Here is a 22,326-nt window from a genome sequence, read left to right on the forward strand (position 1 = left end):
CCACAAGTTTCCGTGGCTATTCTGACTAAGTAGAGATTTGACCCAGGGCTGCCAATTTTTTTATTCTGCTACCCAAGCAGACATGTGATATATGATCAAGCATAGAATGACGTATTTATGATGATCAGCCTGCTTGGCATTTTGTAAAGAAAGCCCAAACAACTGTGTTGCCTGGGCAAACCTGAAAGCCGCTTGCTGGTTTCAACACTGTTTCTTAAATGGCATAACAGGACAATGGTTACTGCTCCAAGTCCTGAAGTTTTCAGATTATCTCACATTTAACAGATCACCTTTTTATTCAATAGCTGCCACCATCAGCAATAGTCAGCAGTCGGGGGCTAATTTTAGGAAGGAACAGCCTTTTAGCTGTGCACTAAGCTGTGGCACAGTAGTAGGAGGGCTTGATTTGATCAGAGTGACAACCCGCTGAATCACCTGATTTCTCCTACATTGGTGTCCTTAGTCATTCACCCATTCTTTCCAAATAGTTATTAAGCATCCACTACATGCCAGGCACTGTTCTAGATGCTGATACAGCAATGAATCAAGGAAAGTCAAGTCCCTCCTACGTTTGAGTTTGTGAAATGCCAAACTCACACAGCTGCAAAAGGCAAATAGAGGTAAGAATGGTAGTGTCATTATTTTCCCATCTTTTGTCTTCTCTATTCTAACGTTAATAACTGGAGGGTAGTGGAGTAGAATCTGAGCCACAGTAACTGGAATGACTGGTGTAGGTTTGCCTGCAGAACAACAGGAGAGCATGTCACACCCTCAGGAAAGTTCACGCTCTGGGACACCAGGCAGCCCAGGGGTCTATATTTGTTTAAAATTCCTGGGGTGACTATGATGTAAAGCAGAGACTGGAATCTCAGGCTTGTTATGCTGCCTAAGCCTCAGCTTCCCGAGTTCTAGAATTGGGATAATACCTCCTATCCAGGGATTTGTGAGAATTAAATGATAAAAGACCTTCGGTTTATATTAGTTTCTTTATTAACGTTTTCCTCTGAGAATGCTTTTTTTTAAAAAAATTATTGAAATATAGTTGATTTACAATGTTGTGTTAATTTCTGCTGTACAGCAAAGTGACTCAGTTATACATATATATACATTCTTTTTAATATTCTTTTCCATTATGGTTTATCAAAGAATACTGAGTATAGTTCCCTGTGCTATACAGTAGGACCTTCTTGTTTATCCATCTTATATATAATAGTTTGCCTCTGCTAATCCCAAATCCCCGGTCCTTCCCTCCCCCACCACCCTCCCACTTGGCAACCACAAGTCTGTTCTCTATGTCTGTGAGTCTGTTTTTGTTTCGTAAATATGTTCATTTGTGTCATATTTTAGATTCCACATATAAGTGATATCATATGATATTTGTCTTTCTCTTTCTGACTTACTTCACTTAGTATGATAATCTCTAGGTCCATCCATGTTGCTGCAAATGGTGTTATTTCATTCTTTTTTATGGCTGAGTAATATTCCATTCTTTATCCATTCATCTGCTCTATCAATTCATTTGTTGATGGACATTTAGGTTGTTTCCATGTCTTGACTGTTGTAAATAGTGCTGCTATGAACATAGGGGTGCATGTTGAGAATGCTTTTGAGCTTATGCATTTAAAGGACAGCAGGTAATAAAAGTTCTTCTCTTTATATGCTCATATATTTGTTTGTTAGGAGTGATGTCAGACATATACAGAACTTTTCACCCAAAAGCAGCAGAATACACATTCTTCTCAAGAGCACACATAACATTATCCAGAATAGATCATGTTAGGCCACAAAAGTCTTAAAAATTTGAGAAGACTGGAATCAAATAAAGTATTTTTTCCAACCACCACAATATGAAACTAGAAATCAATAATAGGAAGAAAATTGGAAAATTCAAAAATATGTGGAAATTAAACAATGCACCCCTAACAACTGATGGGTCAAAGAAGAAATCAAAAGGGAAATCAAAAAATATCTTGAGATAAATCAAAATAAAAACACAACATACCAAAACTTATAGGATACAGCAAAACAGTACTAAGAGGGAAGTTTATAGCAATAAACACCTGCATTAAAGAAGAAGAAATATCTCAAATAAACAACCTAACTTTTCACCTAAAGGAACTAGAAAAAGAAGGACACATAAAGCCCAAAGTTAGCAGAAGGAAGGAAATTATAAAGATTTGAGCAGAAATAAAGGAAATAGAGTATAGAAAAACAATAGAAGAGATCAACAAAACTGAGTTGTTTTTTTGAAAAGTTAAATCAACAAAATTGATAAACCTTTAGCTAGACTAAGAAAAAGAGAGAAGACTTGAATTTGTTAAAAAATAGAAATAAAGTAGAAGATATTACAACTGATGACAGAAACACAAAGGATCATGAGCAACTACTATGAACAATTATATGCCAACAAATTGGATAACCTGGAAGAAATGGATAAATTCCTAGAAACATGAAGAAATAGAAAATGTGAACAAATTAATAATGACTAGGAAGACTGAAACAGTAATCAAAAACCTCCCAACAAAGAAAAGCCCAGGACCAAATGGCTTCACTGGTGAATTCTACAAAACAGTGAAAGAATTAATGCCAGTACTTCTCAAACACTTCCAAAAAACTGAAAAGGAGGGAACACTTCCAAACTCATTGTACAAGGCTAGGACTACTCTGATATCAAAGCCAGATAAGGACACTACAAGAAAAGAAAATTACAGGCCAATATCCCTGAACATAGATGCAAAAGCCACAACAAAATAGCAGCAAACCAGGGCTTCCCTGGTGGTGCAGTGGTTAAGAATCTGCCTGCCAATGCAGGGATTTGAGCCCTGATCCGGGAAGATCCCACATGCTGTGGAGCAACTAAGCCTGTGTGCCACAACTACTGAGCCTGTGCTCTAGAGCCTGTGAACCACAACTACTGAGCCTGCGTGCCACAACTACTGCAGCCTGCACGCCTAGAGCCCATGTTCCACAACAAGAGAAGCCACCACAATGAGAAGCCCATGTACCACAACAAAGGCGGTAGCCCCTGCTTGCCATGACTAGAGAAAGCCCGCGTGCAGCAACGAAGACCCAACACAGCCTGAAATAAATAAATTTATTTTAAAAATAGTAGCAAACAAATTCAACAGCTTATTAAAAGGATCATACACCATGATCAAGTGGGATTTATCCCTGGGGTGCAAGAATGGTTCAATATACGCAAATCAATAAATGTGATAAACCACATTAACAGAACGAGGGATTAAAATATATAATCATTTCAGTAGATGCAAAAGCATTTGAAAAAATTCAGTACTTTTTCATGATAAAAATATTCAATAAACTAGGTACAGAAGGAATGTACCTCAACATAATAAAAAGCATATGTGACAAGCCTACGGCTAACATTGCACTCAACAGTGGAAAAACTGAAAGCTTTTCCTCCAAGATCAAGAATAAGACAAGGATGCCCACTCTTGTCATTTCTATTTAACATAGTACCGGATGTCCTAGCCAGAGCAATTAGGCAAAAACAGAAGAAAAAAAAAAAGGAATAAAAGTCATCCAAATATGAAAGGGAGAAGTACGATGTCTCTTTGCAAATGACATGATCTTATAAATAGAAGTCCCTCCACCAAAAAACCTTTAGAACTAATAAACAAATTAAGTAAAGTTGCAGGATAGAAAATCAACATACAAAAATCAATTGTGTTCTGTACAGAAACAACAAACTATCTGAAAACAAGTTAAGAAAACAATCCCCCTTACAATAGCATCAAAAAGAAAAAAATACTAAAAATTAAAAAAATTAAAAAATAAAAACCTAAAAAAAATACTTAGGAATTAACTTACCAAGAAAATGAAAGACTTGTACACTAAAAACTACAAAACATTAATGTAAGAAATCAAAGAAGACAAAAATAAATGGAAACATATCCCATGTTTATGCATTGAAAGACTGTATTGATAAAATGTCCATACTACTCAAAGTGATCTGCAGATTCAATGCCGTCCCCATCAAAACCCCAGTGGTGTTTTTAACAGAAATTTTAAAAAATCCTAAAATTCAGTGGAACCACCAAAGACCCAGAATAGCCAAAGTAATGTTGAGAAAAACAAAGCTGGAGACATTACACTTTCTGATTTTGAAATATAGTACAAAGCTATAATAATTAAAACTGTATAGTACTGGCATTAAGGCAGACATATAGACCAATAAAATAGAATAGAGAGCCCAGAAATAAACCATGCATGTATAGTTAACTGATCTTCGACAAGAGTGCCAAGAATACACAGTGGGGAAAGGATAGTCTCTTCAACAAATCTTGTTAGGAAAACTGGATATCAACATGCAAGCAAAAAAAAAAAAAAAAAAAAAAAAAACCCCAAAGAAACAGAACCCCAATATTATACCATACACAAAAATCAACTCAAGATGGATTAAAGACTTAAATGTAAGACCTGAAACCATAAACTCCTAGAAGAAAACATTGGGGAAAATCTTCCTGACATTGGCCTTGGCAGTGATTTCTCAGGTATGACATCAGAAGCTCAGGCAACAAAATAGACACATGGGACTACATCATGACTACATTAAAATCTTCTGCACAGTGAAGGAAACGATCAACCGAGTGAAAACGGAGAAAATATTTGCAAACCATTTATCTGATAAGGGGTTAATATCCAAAATATACAGGGAACTCATAAAACTCAATAGCAAAAAAACCCAAATACCCCAATTTTTAAAAATTTTTTAAAGTTTTTAATATTTTTTACCCCAATTTTTTAAAAGGGCAGAGGACTTGAATACACGTGTTTCCAAAGGAGACATATATATGGCCCTAGGTAAGGTGCTCAACATCATTATTCATCTGTTAAATACAAATCGGAACCACAATAAGTTATTACCTGACACCTGTTAGTATTGGCTATTATAAAAAATAATAATAAATGTTGGTAAGGATGGGAAGAAATTGGAACCCTTGTATACCTTTTTTTAAAAATTAATTTATTTTATTTATTTATTTTTGGCTGTGTTGGGTCTTCATTGCTGCATGCGGTCTTTCTCTAGTTGCAGCGAGCAGGGGCTACTCTTCACTGTGGTGCGCGGACTTCTCATTGTGGTGGCTTCTCTCATTGTGGAGCACAGGGTCTAGGCATGCAGGCTTCAGTAGTTGCGGCACATGGGCTCAGTAGTTGTGGCTCATGGGCTCTAGAGCACAGGCTCAGTAGTGTGGTGCACGGGCTTAGTTGCTCCACGACGTGTGGGATCTTCCCAGACCAGGGATCGAACCCGTGTCCCCTGCATTGACAGGCAGATTCTCAACCACTGTGCCACCAGGGAATGCCCCCCACTCTTGTATACTGTTGATGAGAATGTAAAATGGTGCAGTCAATAGGAAAACAGTACAGAGAGTTCTCAAAAAATTAAAAATTGAACTACCATATGATACAGGAATCCCACTTCTTGGTGTATATCTGAAAGAACTGGAATCAGGATCTCGAAGAGATATCTTCACTCCCATGCTCATTGCAGCATTATTCACAATGGTCAAGATATGGAAATAACCCAATGTCCATCAACAAGTGAATGGATAAAGAAAACATCAGTGGAATATTATTCAGCCTTAAACACAAAAAGAAGGAAATCTTACCATTTCTGAAAACATGGATGAACCTGGAGGACATTATGCTAAGTGAAATAAGCCAATCACAGGAGAAAAGTACTGCTTGATTCCGCTTCTGTGAGGTGTCTAAAATAGTCAAGCTCATAGAAGCAGAAAATAGATTGGTGGTTGCCAAGGGCTGGGGGCGGGGAGGAGGAAATAGGGAATTATTGCTCAGTGGGTATAAAATTTCAGTTATGCAAGATGAATAAGTTCTAAAGATCTGTTATACAATGTAGTGCCTATAATTAATAATACAGCGTTGTGTACTTAAACATCTGTTAAGAGGGTAGATCTCATGTACAGTGTTCTTATTACAACAACAAACACACACACAAAGGGACACAAGGAAACTTTTAGAGGTGATGGATATGTTTATGACTTTCATCGTGGAGGTGGAATCATGGGCGCATGCATATGTCCAAACTCATCAAATTGTACACATTAAACAAATGCAGGGATTTCCCTGGTGGTCCAGTGGTTAAGAATCCGCCTGCCAATGCAGGGGACGTGCGTTCGATCCCTGGTTGGGGAACTAAGATCCCACATGCTGTGGGCTCAGTGTGCCGCAACTACTGAGCCTCTGTGCTCTGGAACCCACGCACCGCAATTAGAGAGCCCTCTAGCCACAATGAAGAGCCCACGTGCTGCAACTAAGACCCAATACAGCCACATAAATAATAAATAAATAAAATTTTTTAAAAAGAAAAAATGAAGTTTGGGGGTATACAGTAATCCCTCAATAAAGCTGAATAAGAAAACAAACACATAAAAAAACTTGTTTTGTCTTCAAAGAACGTGAGATCCCTGATATATTTGTGTACTAAATAAAATTCATCCTTTTGGGAGGGAGTGAAGAAAGTCATTGCATGTAAACTTCCAGGATAAATACAAATAGAGACAGGAAGGCATACTTCTCTGTGGAAAACTGAAATAGAGTGGAGCATGGGGAATGCATTTGACGTGGTCAAGAAATCTCATAAGCCAAAGAGCTAGCAAAACACTTGGGCAACCTTTAAGTTCCACAGTATACGGAGACCAGTTAAAGAGAAGGCTCTGCAAAGGCTCTTTGAGGAGTTGCCCTGGCCTGGAAGGGAAATACAAAGTTGCTTTGAATTAAATCTTTGAATCTGAATCCTGGCTGTGCTGTGAATCAGCAAATCTCTTCCACTCTCAGAGCCTCAATTTTTTTTGTCTGCAAATGGAGCTAATACAACCTCTATGTATATAAGACCCTGCCTTGGGTTGGGGTCTCAGCAACTGCTTCTCACCTGTGCTTTCCACGGCCTGGCCTCATAAGCCCCCAGGAAGCAGGTGCTGTGATTATCCCCACTTCACAGATGAGGTGACTCTTGGATGCACTTCATATATGCATCTTTCCTTCCAGACTGTGATACACTGGATGACAGAGACCACAGAATATCCCTTTGTGTGTTGCCAAGCACAGAAATTGGCACACTGGAATTACTCAGCAAATGTTTGAATCGATTTTCAAAAACCAAGTATGACACAAAGAAAATCTTAAATTTTGAACTGACTGGCACTTAACAGTTTGAAAAGTTAAGCTAACTGCCCTACTCCTGGGGATGACAACCTTATTATTAGCTTGGCTTCTAAGTATGACCATCACCTGATAGTAACTTATTTTTGCTTCCTGTGAGTCAGAGAGCAAAAGGCACTGTCCCCAAGCCACCAGGGTAACCTTTAAACAAACAGCCCCATAATGAATAGTTTTGGTAAAGTAACAGCTGTTGCATACCTTGTCATGATATGGGGAAACTCTCTAATTTGTTTAGTGCCCTGTATTAATAAAGTTCGTGTCCTAGCATTTCTAAAGTGTCTCTAAGAACGCTTGTTCAGATGGCCAGTGAAAAGCCCCGTGTCATAGCCTGGGAGAGCAGCGTGGAGATGAGGCAGGACTCAGAGGCAAGTCTGTGTCATAGAAAGGAGCCAGTCATCTGCCTCAACGAGGTTCATCTGGAAAATGGGCTGTACTGAGGATTCTATGGATGTAACAGACACAGAAATGCCCTGGGACTGCTAAGGCCTGTTTAAAGATTGGACACTGGTTTGTTTGTTTTCCCATTTGGAGTTTGTCATATTCAAGAGCTAGAGAAGTCACCGGGACGGGACCCTGAAGTTGCTGGCATCTTATCACACAGTCCCACAAAATCAATCGCATGTGAATGGCTGGCAGAAAATATGGTTACACAAACGCTCAGATAATTCAGGATGACTTCTTTTTCTTAATTGTTCCTTTTATTTATTTATTTATGGCTGCGTTGTGTCTTCGTTGCTGCTCGCGGGCTTTCTCTAGTTGCAGCTAGCGGGGGCTACTCTTCGTTGCGGTGTGCAGGCTTCTCATTACGATAGCTTCTCTTTGTTGCAGAGCACGGGCTCTAGGCGCGCAGACTTCAGTAGTTGTGGCTCACGGGCTCTAGAGCGCAGGCTCAGTAGTTATGGCTCACGGGCTTAGCTGCTCCACAGCATGTGGGATCTTCCTGGACCAGGGCTTGAACCCGTGTCCCCTGCATTGGCAGGTGGATTCTTAACCACTGCGCCACCAGGGAATTCCCCTCAGGATGACTTTTAAATAATTCTCTACCCTCATCCCCCAGATAAAGGCACACTGGCCACGAAAAACAAAACAAAAATATGAGATTTCCATGTTGAATTTTATCTCAGCAATACTAGGCTTTGAACTCTGGAAAGATCCATCACTCTTCGTATATGCAAAGTACCAACCTCTAGAAAGAGGTCACGAGCAGCAAGTCACAGGACATGACGTTTGACAAGGCCAAGGACAGGGAGAAAGCTCGAAGGGAAGCTTTCCCAGGTGTAGAACTCAGCAAAGGGTAAAGCCCAGTTCAGTCCAACAAATATTCACTGGGCACCTGCTTTGCACTTGAAACAAATAATAAACTAGCATTTACTGAATACTTACTGTGTGCTTGGTGCTTTTTTTTTTTTTACTTATTTATTTTTGGCTGTGTTGGGTACTCGCGGCTGCGTGTGGCCCCTCACCAGCTGTGGCAAGCGGGGGTACCCCTAGCTGTGGTGCTCGGGCACCCCATTGCAGCGGCTTCCCCTGTTGCAGTGTGGGCTTTAGTAGTTGTGGCTCGCGGGCTCTAGAGCACAGGCTCAGTAGCTGTGGTGCACGGGCTTAGTTGCTCTGCGGCATGTGGGATCTTCCCGGACCAGGGCTCGAACCTGTGTCCCCTGCATTGGCAGGTGGACTCCCAACCACTGGGTCACCGGGGAAGCTCGTGCTTGGTGCTTTTATACACATGTATCCATTAACCCTCACACTGGTCCACCCCAGAAGGTGTTATTGCCTCATTTTTAAAAGATGAGGTAACTGAGGTTCAGAGAGTTTACAATAAAGACAGGAACTTGTAGGGCTGCTCTTGACAGCCAGGTCCTCTGACTGTACCTTCCATTACTCCAAGATCAGGGGTGTGTGTTCTTATTATTTCCAACACTACTAATTTCCAGAAGGGATCTGAGGCATCTGGGGGCAGAGGGTTTCCAGGGGACGTGAAAGAGGAGGACCTCAGGTTAAAGCCTCCTGCAGCCCAAGCTGTCCCAGTCAGACAAGGTTAGAAGAGGCACAGAGTAAGGACTCAGTAAATGGCATGCTGACTGATAGCTGGGGGTGGGCGGGGCTTGCACTGAGCGCCTACCGTGTGTTAGGAAAGAGACTGCGCAGGCGGACTGCTAGTAAGTAGGGGAAAGGGGCTTGCACTGCACCTACCATGTGCTGCAGGTACAGGTGTCCTGGGACCTGCTGGCTGGGGGCCACGGGGAAGGCGTGGAGGGGTGAGGCTTTCTGAGCACCGACTATGTACCAGGAGCTCTGCATTTCCTGTCTTGCAACAAGTCAGTGAGTTGGGTATGATTATTCCTGTTCTGCAATGAGGACGTGAGTTCAAAGAGAGGACGGCTGAGGCCACAGTTCCGGGTGGAGTTGAAGGCACAGCAAGGCTGGCCCCCAGCTGGGTGCTTAGGTTCCTTCTCCACTTCAGAGGGGAGGCAGAAACCCTCTCTCCCTGTCCTCCCCTCAGACCCGCCATAGAAGAGCAGAGACGTCAGTGAGACCCCCCTTCCAAAGCCTAGCCAGCTAATGATGATGACGATGGTGGTGGTGGTGGTGATCGCCATTTACCTAGGACTTACTATATACCAGGCACTTGATGGCACGCTCTCTCTAACTATTTCATAAACGTTGTCTGGTCTATTATGCACATTAGCCAAAGGGAGGCAGACGTCCAGAGCTCCCGGGAGCAGGAAGCCAGTAAGTGACAGAACCAGGCTGAGAATCCACCTCGACTTGATTTTAATTTTCTTAATACTGGGTCAGCCTCAGCAGGGAGGAAGAGGGGCGAGTCTCGCACGCAGAGGTGCGGCGCGGCGCGGCTCCGGGACCTGTGGTCGGGTGCCGTCTTGAGCCGGGCCGGCCGGCTGGGGGCACTGCAGACCGCGCGCTGCGCTACGCCTTGCCTCCAGCTACGGACGCCCAGGGGCCGCCGCGCCCTCGTGCGCCGCTCTCGCCCCTACCTCGGCCTCCGCCAGACCCGGCCCCCCAGCGCGGAGCAACCTTCCCGCGGGGGATGCCAACGAAGCCGATCGGTGTCCACAAGGACACCCCCTGGCGCCCTGCCGTACGCGCACTCACACCTCCACTTGCGCGCGGAAAGTTTGCGGGGACCGCGTCTTCCGGGGTGGACTCGGGCGGTCCCGGCACGGGCCCGCCGGGGATCTGGGGGTTTAGACCCGACTGGCTCCGACTGGGCAGAGAAGGAGGAAAACCGGACAGAGAGCGGCGGGAGGATACCCGGCGCATTTGAATGTCGGGCCGCTGCTTCCCCACCCCGCCCACGCTGTCACCTTCCTTTCCTTCTGCCCTGCGGATTCCACACCCCACCCAGTCCGCTCACCGAATTCTGACTTTGAACCCAAACGTGGTCGGGCGTGTTTGGGGCCAGGCCCCAACCAGCAGGCGCTCTGGCCCTCGCCAAAGCAGCTGCAAAAGGGCATCGCTGTTCCTGGGAAGGGGACCCCGCCTCGGACCGAGGTGGGGTCACGCTTTCCAGTTATTTCCAGGCGAGGTAAGAGTCATCCACCGACCGTGACCCTTCTCCGCGGTCACCTGCGATACAGGCATTTAAGGTGGGCAGTTTAACGAGGTGATAACAAAGTGAAAATGGCCTGGTAGCCTGCTGAATTTGAAGCCCCAATTGAGGCTTTCTTTAGAAAGGGAATGTTATGAATAGATTACTCTCAAGGAATTCTATTACCAGTAATAACCCCTGAATGTTAATTGGTCATTTTGCCAGTTAAAAGTCTTGCAGACCCCTCCAAGGTCTAAGACGAGGAGAAAAAGAATGTATCTGAGATTTACAACTGGGAGGGAAATATCATATTACTTTGCATTAGGTTATACATTAACATACTTGTTGAATTGAATTTTCCGCTTTCACTTTTTAATATCTTTCCAATTCCCAACTAGTCTCTGGAAATTTAAAAAGGGGCGGTGGGAGGATTGGTGATGTGTATGCCACAGATGGAGATGGAAAAGCTGCCCAGAACATGTTGACATTTAAAAAAAAATTAACATCCCCCCACACTTTAAAACTATGATATTAGGAACAGAGTCATGATGGCAAAAGTTACTTGTAGAACATCTGTTCCTTCCAATGGGAGGATTTCTTTCCTGCCAAGAATTTATGAATTTTATATAGGAGCTGGATTCTGTTTGGGGAAGAGGAAGGAAGCGAGCCAAAGCAGCCCCCTCCTCTGCCTGGAATGCAGGGATACTGTGCTCCTGACTTGTAGATGGTTCTCGAAGCTGCTGATGGGGTAAAAGTCCCCTTTCAGAAGGACATGGCTGAGAAAAAAAAAAAATCACAAACCACTACCACCCGTGGTTTAAAGTGAGTAGAACAATACAAAGGAAGGTCAAGGCCATGGGACTTGAAGACAAGACTCCCATTCACAGGCCTAATCCTTTTTAGAGGAGAAAGGAGAGACTTTATTTGGGGGATAAAACCTGCCCAACTCAAATCAGCTCATTTCAAATGTTCCTTTCATTTTCACACGGGCCAGATAGGTGGTCTTGCATTCATCCCAAGCACGTGGATCAATCCCTTCATCTGCAGTCAATTGTCTTTTGCTGTTGCTCAATTGAGCCTAGTGACTGGAAGGGTTTTCTTTCTAAAACCACCAGAGGGATGCTCTGAAAAGTCATCTGGGTGAATAGGACACTAAATGGATTAGCAGTTGAAACATTAATGAATCTCATTTGACTCAAGTTCACCTAAGTGGATTTCCAATGTTCTCTTCTGCAAAGAACTTTCTGCTCTTGAGAAAGTGTATGTCCAGCATGGAGGAGATCATTTTGCATTTTCAAGTAAACCATTTTAGGTTCTTACCCTTTACTTGGAATGTGCTTTTTTTTTTCTTTTTTACTCATAGGATTTCGGAGGAAACATTAAAAAAAATCAAATCCATTTAAGTATCAAGAATCTAAATTGTTTCTGTTTGACAGCAACAGGGAGAAAAAACTAACCATCAACATTAAGGATTTACAAACGTAAAATAGGTAGCTAGTGGGAAGCAGCTGCGTAGCACAGGGAGATCAGCTCGGTGCTTTGTGACCACCTAGAGGGGTGGGATAGGGATGGTGGGAGGGAGAGAGGGAGACGAAAGAGGGAAGAGATATGGGGAAATATGTATATGTATAACTGATTCACTTTGTTATAAAGCAGAAACTAACACACCATTGTAAAGCAATTATACTCCAAAAAGATGTTTCAAAAAAAAAAACAACAAAAATAATCTTATATTTGTTGGAGAAATATCTGCCAAATAATAAAAGGTGCATATGTTAGTTTCAGAGCTACCATTGTGACCTGGTGGAATTAAAAAATGAGGAGAAAAACAAACAAACAACAACAACAAAAAAATTAAGGGTTTAGTACATTTGTTCGAGTCAACAAATATTAAGCACTTACTGCATGCCAGGCAGTTTGTTAGGGATTGTTACCCCTCCTTCTATAGGGGAGCTAGACAATAAATGTATCTGGTATATGTTACATCTCAGGTAATGCTAAGTGCCCTGAGGAAAAATCAAGCATATTAAAAGATAGTACCAGGGACAGAATGGGAGGGCTCTTTTAGTATGGTCAGGGAAGGCTGCTCCCAGGAACTGACATTTGAGCAGTCCTTCTATAACTGTCCCAATGCAAATATACCCTCAAGCACATAAACGTAGGTATATTTTCACCAAGTTGGATCGTACTATGTAGGTGTCTTCCCCTCCAGTTAACTTCTCCTGAACATTCTTCTGCATATAAAGAGTATATGGCTCAAGAGCTTGGGACTGGGTAGAATCCGGTTTAATTCCAGCTTCACCACTCACTGGTTTTGTGATTCCTGGCATGTTCCCTAAGCTCTCTTCGCTTCAGATCCTCATCCCTAAAATGTGGAGAATAATAATGTCTGCCTCATAGGGTTATTGAGGGGACTAAATGAGAAAAATACATGTAAAATGCTGAGTATAGGGACAGCATGCAGTAAACCTTAATAAAGGTTAGCCCTTATTTATTATTGTTTACCAGATAATTTTAATGGAGCACGGTAGTCCATTCTAAGGAGACCTAGGGCTTACTTAACCAATGCCGTACTGCTGGACAGAAAGATTTGTATGTAAACCTAACTCAGATGATATGAATTAGCTAAAGGAGAAAAATAAAACAGGAAAAAACAAAACCCAAATGTAGGAAATGTGCCAAATCAACACATTTTTTTAGTTGAGACTCTTTTTCCTTCTGCCACCCTGGATGCTGAATCACACACATTAAAAATCTGTCCATTTACCATCTACACTTAAGGTTTGGGGACCTCTTGGGAATTCGCTGGCGGTCCAATGGTTAGGACTCCGTGCTTCCACTGCAGGGTGCACGGGTTCCTTCTGTGGTTGGGGAACTAGGATCCCACATGCCGCACAGCCAAAAAAAAAATAAATAAAGGTTTGGGGACCTCTGAGTCTTGCTTAGCAAGTCAGTCTATGGCCTGATACAGGCTGAGAAGGGTCTGGAAAAGTCTTAGGCTGGAATGAGGTTTTGCAGCGGCATGACTGCGGGAGACTTGGGGGCCTCAGATATCTTCGTGAGTGCAAAGGAAACTTCAGGTGAAATGTTTCTTGGAACTCCTTCTGGCTCTGTTATTCATTTGTTCCTTGAGTACTAACCAGCTCCCAGACTGTGCTCCCATGCTCTGAAGAGACTTCCCTGCTTCCAAGATCTGAAATGGTCCTCTGAGTCACTTGTCCATCCCCCGAGGCACAGACCCAGATCTGTTTTAGGTTGAGGTCCCGTTTAGAGGGAAAGGGATTATCTTCAGATACTGGGAACGTTAGGAGAATGTTGGCAGAGCGTTTTGGAAGATGGCAGAGAGGGAGTGTTTCCCATGGGATGTGGCTGAGAATGTGGGCTCAAAGTACAACACTCCAGCATGCCACTCCTTTTGGCTGACTTCCTCTTGGGCATTCTCCATTCAAGGGGGCCTCAGAGTGTATAGTCTTCAGCAAAAGATACTCTTGTTAGGCTAACCTCCAGTTGGCCCAACTATCAAAAGGGCTGCTAGTTCTTTATTCTAATAGAATGAATACATGTGTGAAGTACTTTGGAATCAGTGAATGAAATGAAATACCCAGGAAGAAAAGCATGGCTTATTTACTTTTGATGATTTTATAGAGGCTGTGGTGGTGCTATAATGCAGAAATGGACTACCTTTTCTTGAGTCATTATCCAAACTGGAGCACAGAAGAATGTGGTGTATTTTTAATGGAATGACAGATAAGATTACTTGTTTCTATTAGAAAGAAGGGTAGATTAGGTCAATCTTGTCCTTATAGCTTCCTGTGCACCAAATTAACCCCTGTTTAGTTTAAAAAACAAACACATTCCAAGGAGGTGAGGAACAGAAAAACCCCCAAATGAAGTTAACTTGAGTTTACCTGGGAGGTGACATGATGTGGCAGAAAGAGCCTGAGCTTAGGAATCGGGTAGATCTGGCTTCCCATCACAGCTGTGTGACCTTGGGTAAGTCACTTGCTTCCTCTGGGCCTCAGTCTTCTCCACGACAAAATGGGCATAATCACAAATCCCTAAACATCTAGCAAAGTCCTTGACATGCCATAGGTGCTCCATGAATGTGAATGCTTTCCTTCTACCTCCAGCTTGCTCAACGAGCAACTCCGAGTTCCCAGGACCTTCCTCCAAACATGCAAGAAATGTTTTCTTGTGGTCAATGGCAAAGACAAAGGATGAAGAGTTAAAAAGAAAACAAACAAATAAACCATACTTCCTAAACCCACAATCTAAGAAATTGTTCCTCCTCACGCAATTTCTTTTTTTTTTATATACAAATTTATTTATTTTTGGCTGCGTTGGGTCTTTGTTGCTGTTAATAGGGCTTTCTCTAGTTGGGGCTACTCTTTGTTGCTGTGAAAGAGCTTCTCATTGCAGTGGCCTCTCTTGTAGCGGAGCACGGGCTCTAGGCATGCAGGCTTCAGTAGTTCTGGCACACGGGCATAGTTGCTCCGCAGCATGTGGGATCTTCCCGGATCAAGGCTCGAACCCGTGTCCCCTGCATTGGCAGGTGGATTCTTAACCACTGTGCCACCAGGGAAGTCCCTCCTCACGCAATTTCTATTCCAAGTTTTATGTGGCCAATCTGGGAACACTGTCAAAGCAAATGTTAAAATTGTTTACCAAAGGACAGGTAGTTAAATATCATGTACAGCTGAGAATTTTGTTATCGCAAACCTAAAATAATTTTTCTCAAACCTTTCTTTATAAAGGAAGACATTGGATGGATGTATTCAGATATGTCCTGAGGTGGTCAGAAGATTTTTTTCTTTCAGTTCATTTTGTAGGTCCACTATCTGGTCAGACCTCTGTAGTGATGTGTTTTTTGTTTTTTGTTTTTTAACAAAGTGCCATGCATTCTAATTAAGGAAATAATAAATGAAAATGTTTGTTTACCTATACCTATGAGTTATTTGTCAGTTGCTAAATAGATTACTGGCTCACTGTTGCTGGAGCCCAGGTAGACTCCACCATTCACAGAGAAAACCAATCTACCTGACTTCCTTAATCAGTGCAAACATTTGGCCGTGCAGTTTTATCAGTTTTTTCACAGGCAGTATTGATTGTATATCAGAACAAGAAAATGAAAATAAAAAACTCTAAACCTAGAAGAGGTCATGTGCTTCCAAATGCAAATTGAGATCCAAACATTAAACAATAGGGATCTCAATCCTTTTACAAAGGCACAAATTGCAAATCAGACTCCCACGCCAGAGTGGCTTTGCCTAACAAAGTCTTTAGCCCTTAGGATCAAAGAATCTTAGTCAAAGAATCCCTTAGGATCCCAAAGCCTCCCCTTTTTCTACAAGCTTTGGCACCTGGCACCAAAATAGCCTATGAAGTCAGTTATGCTGCCTAGCCATAAAGTTAATTGTGCTTAAAGCAAAATCAGGTTGTTCCCCCGGTCTAGATATGCAATCTCCAGTCTATAGAAACCCAAGTTACCTGGGTTTGCAGGTTAAGCTCCATTTTACTCGAATCATTCATTTCAACAGAAGTTTGTGATATCTTGTCAAATAAGGCTAAATCCTTCACGCTGAACCTGAAAAACGCGTTTTAACATGCTTTGACATGCGCCTGATAAACAAGTTGGAGGTATCTAAAATAATAAGCAATCAAGAAAACTGAAGGGAAAAGAATGGCTCATGTGGTTGTAGTCAACGTGGTTGAGTCTCTCAAAGAACTATCTGATCACTTTTCCAAGAGAGGTAAACAAGTTTTACTGAGTTAGGATGCTGATTTTCATTTAACTTACACTTTATACCCTTAGCAGAGCAATTGCATTAGGGGAAAAATATCTGTAGACAGGCATATTTATATGTTCTTATTCATTTTCAGTTCCATCTCTCTTTGCACAGTTGCTGTTAAGGTAGGTGTTGAACAGATTATATATGTTTGAATGAAGTTGCATGGAAATAGAAAGCAGAACAAAGCCAGAATTATATTTTTACATTTTTTCCTATGTTTTCCCTAGAGGGGCACCGTGGTAAGTGAATAGTCCTTGTTTTAGCTGGTAACACAATACTATAATAGAAGCACAATAGAGATCCATGAAACACTTTTTTGGACATCGGAGCACAACATCACATTGAATTTAGAACTTTCCTTTTAAAACCATCCTTTTGCATGTGTCTTAAAAAAATCTGTATTAGCCTCTAATGTTCCCTTGGGTTCTCAGGATAGAGCCATCAGCCGGTTGGCTTGTTAAGCGAGACCTAGGCCCTGGCTGGTATTCAGATCCCCACCTGATGTGACCTTGGGCAAGTCCAGTCTTTTATCCTGGCCTCAGTTTTCTCCTTGAGTTAAAAGGTCTTGAAGACCCTTTCCTGCTCAGACAGCCTGTGTGATTTTATAGCTTTCAGTGCCTGCAATCTGTTACTCATTCCTCTGTGAGGCGGTAACAATGCCTCAAAGGCAGGGGCATTTGTCAACTCTATGCACTGTTTTCTAGAGTCATTTTTCTAGAAGAGTTTAGACATGTTCAGAAGTCAGAAAATTACTGTCATCCAAGCAGCAAGGAGAGTCTCAAGCTTGAAGAGCAGCAAACTTGAAGAAGAATAAGGTGACCCTTCCTCATTCAGGCAGACTAGCCCACCCAGGATCCTAGAATGGAAAGTGCCTTCTTAAAGCTTTTAAAGTGTGTTTTTTCCAAAAAAAAAAAAAAAAAAAAAAAAACCTTCATAGTTTGTCATATGTTCACAGTACACTTATACTTTTGCCCTTGAAGGGAGGCACAATGGGTTTTCCAAAGGGAAGAATAAAATATTTCCTTTTCCCAAATTCTGGCTTCCTGAAGGCCATGCCCAGTTGTCCCCTAACTGCTTCCAGTGGGTCCCCTGACACCCATCTGCCTCCCCTAATACACATCAACCTCCGCCCATATGAACAAAATTCTTTCCAGAATCAACACCGAAAATCACCTGGCAAGGAGGAGTCCTCTAAGAAGAAATGCCAGGATTTGGGCTAAATATTCAATAAATGATTAGTTGTATTCAATTAAATCCAGTAACTGTGGGTATTCAAGGACAAAGAAGGAAAGCTCCCAGTACCCTTCAGGAGCTCGTGTCTGTTGGGGGAGCCAGACCCATAAAGTCTTTTTTTTTAAATTCTTGTTTGAAGTATAGTTGATTTACAATGTTGTGTTAGTTTCAGGTATACAGCAAAGTGGTTCAGTTATATATATACACATTTTATATATATATATATATATATATATATATATATATATATATGTTTGTATGTGTGATATGTATACATGTATATATATTCTTTTTTAGATCCTTTTCCATTATAGGTTATTACAAGATATAGATATAGCTCCCTGTGCTATAGAGTGGGTCCTTGTTGGTTATCTACTTTATATATAGTGGTGTGCATAAAATCTTGTAGTCTATATGGATATGATTTTTTAAAATTAATTAATTTATTTATTTTTGGCTGCCTTGGGTCTTTGTTGCTGCATGCGGGCTTTCTTCAGTTGCAGTGAGCAGGGGCTACTCTTTGTTGCGGTGTGCGGGCTTCTCATTGTAGTGGCTTCTCTTGCTGCAGAGCACGGGCTCTAGGCTTGCGGGCTTCAGTAGTTGTGGCGCACAGGCTTAGTTGCTCCGCGGCATGTGGGATCTTCCCGGACCAGGGCTGGAACCCTTGTCCCCTGCATTGGCAGGCGGATTCTTAACCACTGCGCCACGAGGGAAGTCCAGGATATGATTTTAACGAAAAATCTAGATCGAGGGGGTGGGAGGGCTTATTAAGAACTCGCTATGAAGGATATATAAGTGCTTGTCAGGGGAATATGGATCTTTCCAGAAGCAGCAGAGACCAACATCTGCCAGCAAAGGCTCAAAGGCTGAAGCAGGCATAGTGCATTAGGGACCTTGGGAAGGTAATGAGTAGGGGAGGGGCTTGACCAGATCTGTTTGACCAGGAGAGCTGTGTGCTGGGACAGAAACAGGTGCTTTTCTTCCACCTCAAACTAAAAGTATAGATCATATTCATGGCATAGTGACCAGCTCAGAAAACTTCTGCAGGAAACGTCCCCATCTTGTTTACCTTGACAAAGGAAATAGCACATTAATTGGGAGACAGAAAGTCTGGGGCTTTTAACTCCTAAACAGGTTCACTGGAAGAACCTGGATGTTAGTAAATCCTTCTGAATTGGGGTGTATCCATTTGCCTGTAGCCCTACTTGCCCAGCAGACTGAGGATAAAAGCATTAGAAGAGAAATGCTTTGAGTATGTCAGCAAGAATGAGAAACAAAAACAAAACACTAATCTGTGAAGGGAACCTCGGTTTCCTCGTCCATAAAATGGGGATGAGAGAGGGAAATCCCACCCCTACCTTTTGTTGTGAGGCTTAATTGAGGTAATGGAGTGTGTAAATGCTTCATAGACCTCACAGAGTTGTGCAGAAGTAAGGGGTGACTATACACTAGCAAAAAGTGACCCGATCAGCAAAGAGGTATGCTTGTCTTTATTGAAAAAATCCCTTCCATGTGTCATGTCTAAGAGACTCTTCTTTTGGTTTGCACCAATTCACATATCTCCTTGGCTTTCAGCAAGTGTATCTAAGAGTTCCTTCAATTTCCCTGTAAAGTTATTTATCCATTTTAGCTTTTAAGAGGGTATGCAGGGTAAAGTGCCTGAGTGCACTGACTTTGTTTCATGATGATCTGACCACCATTCAGTAATATGTTATTTAGTGCCAGTTAACAGATTAAAATATTATAGGTGAGATAGGTGTTGTAACCCCACTCAACCTCCTGGCCTCAGATACCTTGGACTGGACATGGTTGACTGTTTGCCCTAATTGATTTTAGATAATTGTCAAATCTCCACCTGCGGCTTCATCTATCCGTCTATTTATCTATCTCTCCATAAAGAGCTACTTCTCGTTTCTTATTCTGTTTAGATGATAACATGTAACATAGACATGAAAAGAAACACAAAAGGATAGCAAATGGCCCTCATACTCTGGGATATCATTATAATTATTGTGTTGTATCAATGAAGAATGTTCTAGGAGGTATATTCAGATGTCAAAGGGATTCTGGAAGTGTGAATTATTTCCTGTCGTTGCTATTAAATTAGATTTATATTTATTTCCTCCTTTTCCTTTAAGAACAAGTGGCACAGGACATTTGGGAAAACGGGTTGCAACATGCTGACTCATTTAAGGTGTTGAGAAGACTGAAGCAATTCGAAAAAGTGATATTATAGCACTGACATCGTGGAAAACAATTAAAAAGATAGGCTCCCTATGTTCATATTTCCAGAGAAGCAATTTGACTGATATTCCTACCCCATGCACTTCCTCCCCCTCAACTGAATCAGCTGGCTATGGTAGCCTAGACACCAGCCTGAAAGATTTTCTGTGTTTATGCTAACATTTTAGCAGTTGGTTTCCTTTGTGTTTTGACTGTGACCAGGGCACTGAACCCCTAGGTACTTCAGAAGGATTTAAGAATTTGTTAGTTTTTTAGATGGTGAGAAATTTACTCAAATTTACTTTTTTGTTTAAGGTAAAGCCTTCCAAAGGGCGTCTGTTCTCAACTTTCATTTTAGTTTCACTTAATATGAAAAAAAAACTTTATACAGCGTTCTGATTGCAACTGTATTCTCTGCATTTTCACAGGTAGAACATTCCGTGATATATTCCACAGCATTCATTATGTAGAGAGTTCTTGGTGGTTTTGCATGAAATATTATTGACGGAGTACTCTGCATGTGAACAGTGAATGATAGTTTCATAAACGACCTTTAGGAAGTACATAGCTTCAGCTTATCGCTATAAAAACATGTCACTATACAATAGCGTGTAAAAGGTGCTAAGAAAAGACGAGGAAATAAAATACATAAAAGGTTAATATATAATAATAAATAAAATGACAAAATAATAAATACACAAAAAAAGTTTGTGTAGGTCTGGATGCTGTCTATGCGTTTTATAAGAGAGGGAGAAGGGTGAAGGGTGAAGGTGGGGAGAAAGAGAGCGAATAAGGACTACAAATTCTTATTGTGCTGAACGGAGCTTCAGAAGCCAGAACAGGTGGCTACATAGACTGCTAAATTTAGATATCCCCATAGATCAAAGTACAGCGGGTACCACCACGGCTTGTTTTAGTATTTTCCCCGCAGACTTGCTTCCATAGCATAAGGACTGACTTACCTGGACTTTCTTATATGTAAAGAAATTATATGTAAAAATCGTGAATCTCCAAATATGAAATAACATTGCTTATTTCTAAAAACTGCAACAGTTTTTGAAAGGAAGAGGATTAATCCCCAACTATCCTACTTGAGATGGTGAAGGTTCCTGTTTTGTTTTAAAAAACCCAAACAAGACAGTAGGCGTCAAACAGGTTCTCAGGTTGAAAGAATATTTTGCTGGAAAAGGCATTTTGTTGGAAAAGAGAGAGACTGAAAGTCTGTTGATGTGTAGGAAACACTGTTGTTAATCCTGTGTGTGTGTGCACACAAGTTAAAATCTAGGACATATAAAATTAAATGTCATGAGAAAAATGTAATAAGCAGGCATCTCAATTATTAGGTACTCTTTATTATACAGTATAAACAGCTCTGTAATGCAGTAATGACAGTACACCTAGGAGCTCAGAACTGATAGGTACTAAAGTAAATAGTTTAGCTATTTGTGCATCTTGAATAATTTTGTCCTGTTACATTTTTGGAAAATCTTCCTCATTTTAGATACCGAAGCTTTCTTATTCAGGTTAGAAAAAGTGAATGCAAGTGATGTTTCCCTATGACATCAGAAAAATTTGAATACATTTAAAATGTCTTGATATTTTGTGAATGATGTTTCTTCTACCTGAGATGATAGGCACTTAGTGAATATGAGAATGGTAGAACTTTTTGATAAACACTTTCCATACACAAACTATGTGCCAGAAACCTCTGTATAAGAGAAAGGTGGATTCCAAGAGCAGGAACCACAATTTAATACAAAAATAATGTATTAGAATGTAGGCTTTTTGTTTAAATAGCTTTAATTGCACTTTTTAAAATAAATAGCTTTTAATTGCACCAGTACTCTTTTTAAAATGTTTCTCCATTTAAAATAGACACTTACTTGACAATATTTGGAACCTAGAAAATTTAATCTGAGGAAACCAGTATTAATATTTTGGTGTTTCCTTCCAGTCTTTTCTCTTAATTTTCGATTGCTTCTCTCTCTCCTTCAATGCACACACACATTTGAACTTATACAATTGGAATCATACTGTTTATAGTCTTATATCCTGCTTTTTCCACTTAACATACCATGAGCATTTTTCATGTCATTAAATATGCTTTGAATATGCTCTTGGCCACATAAAATTCCATCCTATTGATGCACCTGTTTTCTTTTAAGCTAAGACACATGCCATGTTTTCCAGTCATGCTGGACTCTTAAAAGCCAAGGAAAATACTTTGTTGATCCACCATGAGCCTCTTATGAATTTCTGTTTTTCATTCCATTTATAAAATGTACCCACAGTGCAAACACACCTCTGAACACTAGCTATAATGGA

Source organism: Mesoplodon densirostris, chromosome 6 (assembly GCF_025265405.1).
Source record: "Mesoplodon densirostris isolate mMesDen1 chromosome 6, mMesDen1 primary haplotype, whole genome shotgun sequence".
Lineage (NCBI taxonomy): Eukaryota > Metazoa > Chordata > Mammalia > Artiodactyla > Ziphiidae > Mesoplodon > Mesoplodon densirostris.